General features: G+C 41.4%; 1 long non-coding RNA gene across 8 annotated transcripts in view; it reads right to left on the bottom strand.

The window, feature by feature from the left end:
• The window catches only part of LOC103351145 (uncharacterized), a 163982-nt gene that overhangs the window by 49925 nt on the left and 99715 nt on the right, over positions 1-14342 (bottom strand). The window contains exon 5 of one of the 8 annotated variants that reach the window (XR_011380840.1): positions 1251-1368. The exons of 5 other annotated variants lie outside the window; for them this stretch is intronic. This is a non-coding gene — a long non-coding RNA (uncharacterized lncRNA). Of the gene's footprint in view, positions 1-1250; positions 1369-6605; positions 7216-10202; positions 10462-14342 lie in introns of those variants that run through there. 2 more of the 8 variants (XR_011380837.1, XR_011380841.1) reach the window with 2 other exon arrangements.

Here is a 14342-nt window from a genome sequence, read left to right as displayed (position 1 = left end):
ATAAAATCTTAAAAAAAAAAAAAAAAGCCAAACCAGTTATGTAAACAAGGGAATACATAAACCCAAATGAAGGAGGTGTGGAGGAAATCAATCAAAACTGACCTGGGTGTTAGAATTATCAGACAAGGACATTTTAGAAATTATAACTATATTTCATATGTTCCAAAAAACTGGAGACATATTTGAAGATGTTCAGTGGAGACATTGAAGACATTTTTAAAAGCTCCAAGGTGAGCTTTTGGAGATGAAATTTATGATTATGGGAGGTTAAAAAATACACTGGGTAGAATTCATGGCAGATTAGAAATCCTGGAAGAAAAGACTAGTAAACTTGAAGATGCAGCAATAAAAACTACTGAAAATGGAGAAGAGAGAGGGGAAATAGACTAAAAAAGTAGATAAACAAAGAGAGCACAAGTAAGCTGTGAGACAGCTTCAACCAGTCTAGCAACTGTATAATTGGAGTCTCAAAGGAGTAGAAAGAAAGGTGCTAAAATAATAGCAAAAAGTTCCCAAATTTAATGAAAACTATAAACTCAACCAATTTACATTAATTTTATTTGGATGCCATTCAGAAAATACATCAATCTGGTTTTAACTTTGCCTAGTAAGTATAGATAGATCTAATATGGTTCACTTTATCTTTGTGGGATTTAAGTCTACAACTTTGTTTTTTTTTTTTTTTAACTTTTATTTAATGAATATACGTTTCCAAAGTACGAACAATGGATTACTATGGCTTCCCCCCCATACCGTCCCTCCCACCCACAACCCTCCCCTTTCCCACTCCCTCTCCCCTTCCATTCACATCAAGATTCATTTTCGATTATCTTAATATACAGAAGATCAGCTTAGTATACATTAAGTAAGGATTTCAACTTTGTTTTGGTTTAGTTCACTAGAGATTTGGGCAAACAAGTGAGGTTTATTCCCTATTGGGTCTGAAGACAGACTCAAATCAAGTTCCTGGCAATAACAAAGCTGAACTGATAAAGAGATTGAGCATCATCACATTATTATCTCTCATTGTGATGAATCTTCCTGGCATGGCACAGCTGGGAGATTTGACCCCCGCTCCCCCACCCACCAGAAGTGTGTGCTCAATCGAAAGAATGCTGAGCTTTGAGCCCACACCGAGGAACTTTCTTCATAGAGTATGTCTGCTTCCTTTTTGACTTGCTTTTCCCTGGAGAGCAGATTTCACCTCTTGTGCTGTATCTTTTTTCACCTTGCTCAGTAGTAAGAAGAGAAGAGAGTTTGGGCCTCTGGGAATCAAGGTTAACTTTTTCATTTTTCTTCTGATGTGAATGCGAGCTCTCTGTCACCCTCTGGGCTCTACTCCTAAGTGATAGTTTCTCTTCTCAGGAACTGATATATGTTAAAACAGGGAATGAAGGGAACAAAATATCAAAAAGCAGTCAATGTGATTTTCTCCATTATTTCTCTTTATTGCTTATCACAGCTGTCCTTCTCTTCTTGATCCTCTCTCTCCATTTTAAAAAATGCTTATTTATTTATTTGAAAGGCAGAGTGACAGAGAAAAAGAGAGAGAGAGAGAGAGAATGAATTATCCATTGGTTCACTCCCCAAATGACTGCAACTGCCGGGACTGAGCCAGGCCCAAGCCAGGAGCTAGGAACTCCACCTGGGGCCCAAGCACTTGGGCCATCATTTGCTGCCTACCCACACACATTGGCAGGGAGCTGACTCAGAAGTGGAGTAGTGAGGACTGGAACCAACATTCTAATATGGGATGCCAGCATCCGAAGTGGGGGCTTAACCTGCTGCACCAGAACACCAGCCCCTTCTAAGTTCTCACAGTGGTCAAATAAATCTTTGATGCCTTATCTTTGGTTATATTGTTGTTATTTTTACTGATAATAATTAGTAACATAAAGATAATGGCAGTTATTTATTAGTCTTCTGAAATGTATCAGGTGCTAGGCCAAATACTTACCTCTATCTTTTTTTTTTTTTCGGGGGGCTGTCCCCAGGCCCCAAGCTTTCGGCCTCTTAGCCTGCTGGAGCACCGGCCAGTCTCTCTCCTTGTCTCTCTCTCTCTCTCTCTCTCTTTTTTTTTTTTTTTTTTTTTTTTTTGACAGGCAGAGTGGATAGTGAGAGAGAGAGACAGAGAGAAAGGTCTTCCTTTCGCCGTTGGTTCACCCTCCAATGGCTGCCACGGCCGGCTCGCTGCGGCCGGCGCACCGCGCTGATCCGATGGCAGGAGCCAGGTGCTTCTCCTGGTCTCCCATGGGGTGCAGGGCCCAAACACTTGGGCCATCCTCCACTGCCTTCCCGGGCCACAGCAGAGAGCTGGCCTGGAAGAGGGGCAACCGGGAAAGAATCCGGCGCCCCGACCGGGACTAGAACCCGGTGTGCCAGTGCCGCTAGGTGGAGGATTAGCCTACTGAGCCACGGCGCCGGCCGAAATTGTTTCTTTTTACAAGTAAGGAAACTGAAGTCCAAAGGGACTTAAATAACCAAGGATTTAACTAGAGATGATGTGATGCAAAACTCCTATTTTCCTTACTCTGCCAAGATCTCTCTCCTCCAACAATAAGTCATTAAGACTGGCTCCTGTTGGAGGAACATGTTGAATTATGAGAAATTTCAAAAGTTGCATTTGGGTAATGTTAACAAACAGTTCATGTTGGGACATCATTTTTACCTTAAGCTTGATCTTTTGCTGATGGGTTCATTTAATCAATTATATTGATTTAAATGCACTTTGTGTGTCTTTGCAAATTTCAGAGGACTGGTAGAGCAAGGGCAACTCAGAGTTGCTTTCTAAAACCTAGTAACTGTTTGGGCATACTAAGACACAGCATCTTCTGTTTCATTAGTTTCATAAACCTCTTAGTATTTTACTCTCGGGAAGCAGACAAACATCAAACTCTTAAAATATATGACAAATGATTTATTTTTCAGGTTTAGTGTATAAGTAGCATCCAGCAGTACCATAAATGAGATGTGCACTGCCTGACATGAATACATCCTGTTCTCCTGGTGGAATCCCACCAATAGGGCCAGAGAGAAGGGATCCATCAGGTATAAGGTCAACCAGGTAAGGAGCAAGCAGCCCTTCAACATAAATGATTCTTTACATTACAAAACATCTTATTCTTATTTTTGCATCTCACAATCAGAATAAATAGAAAGGACCAACTCATAGTATAGAACGATGGCAACTCCTTATACACACAACCAAGTGGCATGAAGCCTGAAAAAAGAAGGCTGTTACCGGCACCCTTTTACTTCCCTGAATTGCTTCTAAGTATCAAAATCTAAAGCAGATAAAGAGATGATTTATATCAAAACAGTTGAAATGTCCCTCAAGGATGCGATCTCAGAGGTGCAGTTTCATCCAAGAAGATTCTCTCTAGTCCCTTTATTAGGTTGTTGAAATAAATGGTAAGGGCAGACTTGAAAACCACAAAACTAAAGCCAGTGCAGTTAAAATATTTTCCTCATGAACCTATCAAAAGAATTATGAAAAATCATATGCCCCATCCTTGTAAAATTTCAATTTACAGGGGCTGGCACTGTGGCATAGAAGGCTAAACCCAGGCCTGCAATGCTGGCATCCCATATGGGTGCCATTTCAAGTCCTTGTTGCTCCACTTCTGATCTAGCTCCCTGCTAATGTACCTGGGAAGCAACAGAATATGGCCCAAATGCTTGGGCCCCTGCACTCATGTGGAAGACCCAGAGGAAGCTCCTGGCTCCTGGTTTAGGCCTGGCCCGACCCTGGTCATTGTGGCTCTTTGGGAAGTGAACCAGTGGTTAGAAGATATTCCTCTTTCTTTCTCTCTCTGGATCTTTGCCTTTCAGATAAAATAAATAAACCTATTTTAAAAAATTTCAATGTACAATTTTGAGTAATTATACAGTTTATAGTTTATGTATATATCAACTATACAACTTTACATAGTTGCAAAGGTTGTAGATTCCGACATTCTGCATATTGTGTGCTTTCAAGACATTTTCAATAAAAGCTTTTCAATAAATACTACATATGCTTTCAAGATCTTTCCAATAATTTTTTTTTTTGACAGGCAGAGTTAGACAGTGAGAGAGAGAGAGAGACAGAGAGAAAGGTCTTCCTTCTGTTGGTTCACCCCCACAAATGGCTGCTACTGCCGGTGCACTGCGCTGATCCAAAGCCAGGAGCCAGGTGCTTCCTCCTGATCTCCCATGCAGGTACAGGGCCCAAGCAATTTCGGCCATCCTCCACTGCCTTCCCAGGCCACAGCAGAGAGCTGGACTGGAAGAGGAGCAACCGGGACAGAATCTGGTGCCCCGACTGGGACTAGAACCCGGGGTGCCAGCACCGCAGGCAGAGGATTAGCCAAATGAGCCATGGCACCACCCTCCAATAAAATATTGATACCACAGTTTAAGTAATTCAAGTTATTGAAAATATCCACTATTTAATCCACTATTATAATCTAATTGACAAAGCCAGTCCTTGCTGTCAAATTATTAAGGAAACCAAAACTACTTTCTACCAGAAAAAATGCAAAAATTCAAAGGAGTTATTTAATATGCATTTCCTCTTGACAACTTTCTTCCTCTGAACACTGATTGTGAGAAAGAGAGAAAAAGCATGAGTGTGAACAGTGTGCCACCTACATGGCATGAAGCTATCGCCCTCTGTATTTCTGATTCAGCCTTTCTTGACTTTCTTTCATAGGGCACTAACTTCCTCTGGAGGGATGTGTTCTTGATTTGACCCTGTGTTTTTGCCCCAAAGAGTAATAGACCCGGTAGAATGGGGGATGGTTGGCCACGTGTACCTTTCATTAAAGTGGAAGAAGGTTTGTGGTGGGAGGGGAATAAAGACCTGTGACAGCAGGAATTCTAAGGCAGAATGCCTGCCTGCCTGCCTGCCTCCCTTCCTTCCTTCCTTATTTGCAGTTAAGAACCTGCATAGGATCCTGCATACTTCTGCTAATATGCACCCTGGCAGACAGCAGCTCAAGTATTTGGGTCCCAGCCACCCATATGGGAGACCTGGATAGAATGCTAGGCCCCTGGCTTCAGCTTGGCTCAGCCCTGGCTGTTGCAGCCATTTGGGAAGTGAACTCACAGATGGGAGATCTCTGTGCCTCAGATTAAATAAATAAATACATAAATGTGTGTGTATATACATACATACATATATATATATATGTATATATATATTAAAGCCCCACCTTCCACAAAGGCAGAAGACCTTTTTGCCTATTTTCTGCTCCTTAGGCTGAATACAGATTTCCTTCTTACTGTAAGACATGGTATACGAGTGATTTTACCATTAAGCATATGAAGCTGAAGTGTAGGAATCCCTTGCTTTCACAGCCTCTTCCAGGGAATGTAAGATCCAAGACATGTGTTTACAATGCCATATATTTTTGTAAATTTTTCAAAAGAAAATATTTTGTGTTCTTATGATGAAGACTCCCTCCTGAAAAAATTGTGTAAGTTTCCCACTCCATTAGGGTTTCCAGATTTAGCAAATAAAAAATTCAAGATACCTAGTTAAATTTGAATCTCAGATAAACAATAATTTTTATTATTTCAAATATTGCATGGGACAAACATAAGTTTAAAAAAATGTACTTTTAACCTGAAGTTCAAATTTAATGACTCATCCCATATTTTGTCAAGGAGCAGCCCTAAACCCATCAAAACCTAGATCTTCCCCCATTTGGACACTGAACAACAAGATGGCCTTTTTGATCCCAAAACAGATAAAGTTGTCTTTAGATTTTATATTCTAAATGCTTCTCAAACTAAAATTTGAGACTTTGAAAGATCCAGCTGACTTATCTTTATGTAACCTTACTTTTTGCACACTTTTGCTACAGAAACAGATCAAAACAATTTCTCAACATTGTGGGAAAATGAAAGATTCTGCTTGCTCTCTAGAGAGAGAAGTGAACTGTGAAATGCTGCTGTTGTGCTTTGTGCTGGAATCCAGAGTGGAATACGTATGTTTGGAGAGATGAAGTAAGGGGCTGTAGAGAAGCAATAGCTGGTAGGGGAGTAGCAAAAGGTGGTTAAAAGGATTTGGTTTGAGATAGGAAGTACCAGAGCAAGGTTTCTCAAATGTTTAGGAACCTGACCCACATTAAAAAATAATTTTCTCCATTCTTTGATCAAAGAAGGAGGTACCTTTCTCTGAAAGGAGGAGAGAACTTCCACTTTGATTATGGCCTTGTCTAGATAAGATTGGAGTTTGTGAACTCAAGAGGCTTCCATAGCCTTGGCAGCTCATGACAAGAGCCTCAGGTGATTACTGACGTCACAAATAAGAGTGTCAATTGTTAAATCAACAGGAGTCACTGTGCACTTACTCCCCATGTTGGATCTCTGTCCTTAATGTGTTGTACTATGAGAATTAATGGTAAAAATAGTCTTCAGAGTACTTTATACTTTGTGTATCTGTGTGGGTGCAATCTGTTGAAATCTTTACTTAGTATATACTAAAGTTGATCTTCTGTATATAAAGATAATTAAAAATGAATCTTAATGATGAACAGGATGGGAGAGGGAGTAGGAGATGGGATGGTTTGCGAGTGGGAGGGTGGTTATGGGGAAAAACTGCCATAATTCAAAAGTTGTACTTTTGAAATTTATATTTATTAAATAAAAGTTTCCAGAAAGAAAGAAAGAAAGAAAGATAGATAGATAGATAGATTATCCATGGTGACTCAATACATACATCCATATATACGTGATTAAAACAAAAATTTCAGGAAACATTTACTATCACTTTATGCACAATTATTATATGTAATGCACATTTTTCTATTTTCTATTTTCATGAAAAAGAGCTGATTGCTCTCCATTGATTTCACAGCTGACTAATAGGTGACAATCTGCAGTTTAAAAAACACTGCAGTAAAGCAGCATTTCTCAAACTAATTGTTTAGGGAACTGACTAGGATGGTCCCAAACCAAAAAGGAACTTACATCAATGATGTAAATCAATGAGCTGTTTCCTTCCTTGAGAAAATCTTGCTCTGAAAAAATTGTCAGCTAAGCAGCATGTCTAGTGACATCCTTTATGTTCTGACGTGTTTATTCACCTTTTGGGTAACAAGCAGTTCACAGGTGTACACCAGTCCTCAAATAACCTTTTGAAAGGTAGAGAGTGCTGGAACATGTCTTACAGGAGATGAAGTAAACCCACAGAACAAGAGTTCAGAGCAGTCAATAAAGGATTGGGACCTAGGGGTTGAGGAGAGAGGAAAAGTGAATGGTGAGTGACACTTGAGACCAAGGAGTCTACTTTGGAGAAGATGTATATGTTTCTCCAGGGATCCTATCATGCCTAAAGAAGTCACTTTCAGACAACCACCTCATCAAAATAGAAGCAAGGGTCAGAGAAAACGTTAAGATTTCAATACAAAGAATTAAGTTGGCCGGCGCCGCGGCTCACTAGGCTAATCCTCCGCCTAGCGGCGCCGGCACACCGGGTTCTAGTCCCGGTTGGGGTGCCGGATTCTGTCCTGGTTGCCCCTCTTCCAGGCCAGCTCTCTGCTGTGGCCAGGGAGTGCAGTGGAGGATGGCCCAGGTGCTTGGGCCCTGCACCCCATGGGAGACCAGGAAAAGCACCTGGCTCCTGGCTCCTGCCATTGGATCAGCGCGGTGCGCCGGCCGCAGCGCGCCAGCCGCGGCGGCCATTGGAGGGTGAACCAACGGCAAAGGAAGACCTTTCTCTCTGTCTCTCTCTCTCACTGTCCACTCTGCCTGTCAAAAAATAAAAAAAAAAAAAAAAAAAAAGAATTAAGTTGGTTTTGCACGCCTTGAAAAGCAAACTAAATCTTTCTCTCTATAATGTCTATGTCAAATCCTTTCCTTTCTCCTCAAATCTCTGTCTTTTCATTCTGAGTTAATGACCCTGATTTGCCCTTTATGGAAAAAACAGAAGCCAGGGAGTATAGAAACAAAAGATGAGAGAATTTTTTCATATTCATTTCCTTTCTATCACCTCTACCATTCTATAAGCACCATCCTCAGACTTCCTTCCCACAGAATATGCTACATGTTACAGAAATTATGGTAACCTCCATTGTCTACACTCCTTCAAACCCAATATACAAACTCTGGATTATACAAGAGTACTAAAAGAAGTTAGTAGAAATGGAATGAAAAGATGTTTATTAAATAAATCTTTTTTTAAAAAAATAAATAAGAGGCTGATGTTGTGACATAGTAGGTTAAACCTCCTTCTGTGTTGCTGGCATTCCACATGGTTACCAGTCCTAGTCCTGGCTGCTCCACTTCCAATCCAGCTCCCTGCTAATGTGCCTGGAAAAGCAGTGGAGGATGACTCAAGTCCTTGGGCTCCTGCACCCACGTGGGAGATCCAGAAGAAGCTCCCAGATCCTGGCTTCAGCCTAGCTCAGCTGGGGCCATTGAGGCCATTTGGGGAGCCAACCAGTGGATGGAAGATAACTCTTTCTCTTTCTCTGTCTTTCCTCCTCTCTGCAATTCCACCTTTCAAGTAAATAAATTTTTTAAAAAATCTAAAAAATGTTTATTTTGGTATGAAAACTTGAAATTAATGCATATATTTTATTGTAATATGACTTTCCATGAACATTTTGAAGACCCTCTTATGTTTGTTACAGAAAAACTACAGGGGGCCGGTGCTGTGGCTCAGCAGGTTAACGCCCTGTCCAGAAGCACCAGCATCCCACATGGGAGCCGGTTTGAGACCCGGCTGCTCCACTTCCAATCCAGCTTTCTGCTAGGGCCTGGGATAGCAGTAGAAGATGGCCCAAGCCCCTGCACCCACATGGGAGACCTGGAAGAAGTTCCTGGCTCCTGGCTCCTGGCTTCGGATTGGCATAGATCCAGTAGTTGTGGCCATCTGGGGAGTGAACCATTGGATGGAGGAACTCTCTACCTCTCCTCTCTCAGTGTAACTCTGACTTTCAAATAAATAAATAAATCTTTAAAAATAAAAATAAGAAAAACTGGAGAAAAAATTATAAATAAAATAAAATATTCTACATTATGAAATCTGTTCCAGACAGAACTATCATTTGCTGTATTTTCTTAAAATCTTCAGCCCTTCATACCTCTCTACTTTCATCTCTTTCCATTCTCTCTCTTCCTGTACTCTTTTGTCACGTTGCCCTTCTTTTAATTTCTTATAGGTCATATATATTGCTGAACTGTGTCCCATCTGAAAAAAATATCCCTTCATGGGGCCAGTGTTGTGGCTCAGCAAGTTAAGCCACTGCCTGCAATGCCGGCATCCCAAATGGACACAGGTTTGAGTTCTCTCTGCTCCACTTCCATTCCAGCTCCCTGCTAATTTACACAGGAAAGCAGCAGAAGATGGTCCATGTACTTGGGCCCCTGCTATCCACACGGGAGACCTAGATGGAGTTCCAGGCTCCTGGCTTCAGCCCTGGCCACTGCAGTCATTTGGGGAGTGAACCAGCAGATGAAAACTCTCTCACTCTTTCTCTCTGTTTCCTCTTCTTCCTCTCCAGTTCTGCCTTTCAAATGAATAAATATTTTTTAAAATTCCTTCAGTTGTTCTATATCCCCTTTAGTTACTGCACAGTCTCTATTCTTCCTCACAAGTAAGTTTCTTTAAAGAGTTGCCATCTCCAATTATTCACTTTTGCTAGTCTATCTTCTGTATCCACTACTGCACCAAAAAAAAACTCATCTTATAAAAAAGTCACCCATGACTTCCACACTGCTAAATCTAACAGTGGTTTTTCAATTCTCACTTTTCTCAACATTTTAGCTGCTTTTCACACAGTTGCTTGCTCCCTTCTCCATGAAAGACTCCCTGATCTTGGCTTCCCTGATAAAACCTCTGCTCTGCTGATAATATTCTCCCTGATAACACATCTACTTTCCTCCTATCTTTTGACCATCCCTCCTCTCTCTTCTTTACTGGATTACTCACCTCTGACTGAACTTGTCAGGTCAGGAGATCTCCTCCCGCCCATCAAGAAATAGGTAGTTCCCTAGGGTTTCTCACCCAACCAAATGGCAACTCCATTTATACAGCTGCTCCATAAGTAAGTTCTCTTGATTCTGCCTCTAGTATATATTTCAACTCTGTCTCCATGCTAGCATTCTAGGCCTAGCTACCACCCCATTGAACTTTTACTTGTTAACAGTTTGCTTTTATGTTTTTCTGTTTCTATTTTTGTCTCCAGCACCCATGTCATCCACCAATCTACTTTTCACATAGCAACCATAGTAATTATTTCTCTTTTTTTTAAAGATTTATTTTATTTATTTGAAAGACAGAGTTACAGAGAGAGGTAGAGACAGAGAGAGGTCTTCCATTCGCTGATTCACTCCCCAGATGGCTGCAATGGCCGGAGCTGCGCCAATCCGAAGCCAGGAACCAGGAGCTTCTTCTGGGTCTCCCACATGGATGCAGGGATCCAAGGACTTGGGCCATCTTCTACTGCTATCCCAGGCCATAGCAGAGAGCTGGATCGGAAGTAGAGCAGCTGGGACTAGAACCGGCACCCATATGGGATGCCGGTGCTTCAGGCCAGGACTTTAACATACTGTGTCACAGCGCCAGCCCCCATAGTAACTATTTCTAAAACTTGAATCAAGTTATGTTACTTTCCTATTTAAAAAGAACAAATCATTTCCCATTTAACTTAAAATAGAACCCAAGTCCCTAGTCATGGTCCATACGCCTGTGTGAGTAGCACCTTCCCATCTTTCCAGCATCATCTCCTTCCATTCCTCCCCTCACTCATTGATTGCCTGCCACATTGCCCTTCTCTTAGTATCTGTGGGATAGGATCTTCCTGCCTCCAGTCCTTTTATTTGTACACTGTCTCCACTTTGGTATTGTTTTCCCTCAACTTCAACTGCGTAACTCCTGCTCATTAATCCTTCAAGTGGCAACTGAAATTTTAAAACTTTAGAGAAATCTTCCCTGAATCACCCATTCCCACTTCATCAATCTAAATTAAGTTAGCACCCTGCATTTTCTTCATAATACATGAGTTTCTTTGTTAGCTTAATATCTATTTTTTCTTTCATTTAACTTTGAGTTCCATGGGGTTAGTAAGTACCTATGTCAGTTCTGGAAGCTCTGCTCAGCACTTTTAGAATAAATGAAAAAGGAATATGTTGGCTGATTGTTTAAATCTTATGCTAAACATAAGATTAAAATGACTAAATCTCTCTCAACCTGAAGTTTGCTGACAAATGCACTTTACACAATGGTACGCACGATGGATCAAAGATCTATTTAGGATCAAAAATCTATTTATTAGTGAGTGACAGCTAGAAAGAGCTTGCTCAGTCTTGAAAGGGCCATTTTTGGGCATCTGTTCCAATTTCACATTCACATGATAATGGTAGTGATCACTCCAAATCAGTACCTTTCCTTTCCTTTGTGAAGTCAGTTTGCCAGCACTCCACTTGTGTCTATGAGGAATCAATGTCATGTGAGGTATAATGGTATCACCCTGAAAGATGAGTCCTAGTCTCTGCCCAGCAGAAGTTTCCAGTTTAGATTAGAGAATATGATCTACAACAGGAACTAAGGAGACCAGAAGGTAGCTGTGCAGTGTGAGTACACCTGTGCTCAGAGGGGACAAGATCAGTACAGGCTGTCGTGAGTACCAATGGCCATCTAGAAGGTGGAACAATACTGAGACTAGTGGATGCATAAAAACTCTTGTTACAAAGGAAGGACCACTGAGGGCAGTCTTGGTAGAGGAGCAGCAAAGATCAAGGGCTTGTTCTGAGCTAGAGTAAATATGGTTGGAATGGAAGTGGGAAACAGAGGTAAAGGTCTTACCTGTAAAAAGTTGTTCTTGAAACTCCTCTGATGTAATTTTGATAAACTAAACAATGTTGTTTAAATGAAGAACGTAGATATTTTAGACTTCTGAGTGAATTCTTTTTCCAAACAAAGAAATGTGAAGTGTTTAAAGGGGAAATAGCATTCCTCTGTTCTTCAGATTTATGTTTTTCTGGAATAACTTTTCCCTGATGCCATGCATGAACCTTCTACGCCCTCCCAAACATGTCTCTCATCTTCCAGATACTCTGGCCAGTTAGGGACTTCTGTTATCTCTGGCCCTCTGTTTCTTTATCTGTGAAATGAACTTGATCATTTCTAAGGTCCTTTACAATACAGGAAACGATGTGATACTTCTAAATACAAATGTGAACTGCATTTCTGAAAAAGGCCAGGAAAATACCATTTTTAATATCCTTTATTATGCTCAAACAACCTTAAGGGACTCTGTTTGGGGACATGTAGGGTGAAATACAATGAGTCTCTTACTATTGAATTAGATCAGCTGTCTTAGGCAAAGAAGAGATTTTTGTATGTAAAGATGGCAGAAAATTTCAGGGATTTTCCTCATGACTACCAGAAGGTAAATCCAGTGACCACTTGACAGTGAAATAAGGTCTCTATTTTTAAATCAACAGAAAAAGAACAGGGCAGCAAGATAGATGATTTATCCTGTAGCCAGAATACATAAAATTGGCTGGAGAAACTAATCAAATCAGACTTGATAAAGCTGATGCTGCCTTATATCCCCTGTGCCTAGAAGCCTTGTCAGGGCTGGTCTACCATCCATTCTGATTTAGAATACAGGCTGACTGCTTTGCCTCTTTGGAGCCATAGTCCAGTTACACGGACTTCAATTACTTATGGTGCTTGTCTTTTTTTTTTTTTTTAACATTGCTATTAAATATAACACAAAGCTCTTGATGATGCTAAATAGTGCCAAAATTCTGGTGTTACCAAGGGGATCTGTTCCCAGGTACCCAGGGAATCCCTTAGAGAGAGGACTGGCTCTGGGCTCTCAAGGCCCTTTTTTCCCCCTCCCTCCCTCCTTCCCCACACTGCTCAAGGCAGGAACAGCTGCTTCCAGGTTGGCTTCTCCAGCCTGCATAAGCCAAGCCATCCTGAAGCTGCAGGACAGCAGGAAGCCATCCTGACGTGCATTCACCCTTGAGCACAGCTCTGCATGGCTGCAGGGCGTCATGTTGACGTCTGGCTCAGAGAGAAGTGAGGCTGATGTCTTTTGAGTCCAGAATTACCCAGTCCAGCTGGCTACAGCAGTGGCAAAAAGTAAAGGTCAGGGCTGGGCTCTCCTAGAAGGCATCTAGATGCCTGTTTTTGCACAGACCTTTTAATCTTTGCAGTAGAGAATGAAGAGACTAAAGATCTTGTGTTCCAGATGACTCAATTCCCTGCATATTTAATGAATGCCTGCACTGAGGGTCTAAAAGGGAGTAAGGTGGGCCAAGGGGTATAAGGACACAATTTCTGCATTTGAAGAGTTCACAGAGATAGGACATTTTACATAAACAAATACATTCAATGAAATAAGTAAAGTGACAATATGAAAACATGCACAGTTTGCTGTGGAAGCCCAGAGAAGGGATCTTAGACCACACAGATCTTTCCCTTGAGCTGCCTTGTGAAGGGTGAGGAAGAGCCAAATGAAGCAAGTTGGAATGGTTCAGACAGAGATAACTGCACAAAGCATTTCTGCAGGGCAAGATTGGAGAGGCCCAGGAATCTTGGTGTAGGAAGGACAAAAAGTAGAAGACAGGGGTTGGGAGGTAAAACAGCTGGAGAAGTAGGCAGCATCCAGGTCATGGAGGGACTTGAGTGCCTTGATAAGGAAACTGGGCTTTACCCTGTGGGGCACTGGGAGCTACTGAAGCATTTTGAGTAAGGGAGTTGTATGATTAATTTGCATAGTGAGATCCCTCTAGTGTGGGGAGAAAGTGGGGTTAAGGAGAATGAGACTAAAGATATGCAGGTTCATCAAGTTTGTGCAAAGATGTTGGTGCCCCAGGGAAGTGGTGGCAGGGATGGAAAGGAGTGGACAAGTCTGAGAAGTATCTAGGAAGTAGGATCAGAAGAACTAGAAGAACTTGATGATGGACTGAACACAGAGATTAAATGGTAGGAGAGAGGTGTTTGCCTAGGCTTCTTGTCTTGGTGATGTGGACAAGGCTACATTTCCAAAATTATTGTCTGTGATACTATCTCTACTTGATGTGAGAAGATGTGTGAAAAGTAACTCCACCATCAGATAAGTTTGAGAAATGCTGGGATAAATAAAATGAACCAGCTCTTTCTACTGTAGGACTTCTCAGGCCATTAATATGCTAATAATAATAACAACAATAGAGACTTATTTCTAACCTTTTCCATCACACTCTGAATTAATTGGAAGCAAGCAAAGTCCTGGGAAAACTGTTCTGAAATTTGGAAGTAGTATGTGAGCACAGGATGTAAGAATGATCCAAGGGCAATGAGAAAGCATTTGCCCTCATTTGGGATCCCAGCCGTGAGTGGTTGAGGAGAGAGA

This window comes from Oryctolagus cuniculus, chromosome 12 (assembly GCF_964237555.1).
Source record: "Oryctolagus cuniculus chromosome 12, mOryCun1.1, whole genome shotgun sequence".
NCBI classification, from domain to species: Eukaryota; Metazoa; Chordata; class Mammalia; order Lagomorpha; family Leporidae; genus Oryctolagus; species Oryctolagus cuniculus.
Note: the sequence above shows the minus strand (reverse complement) of the source record. Positions and strands in the feature narration are given on the sequence as shown.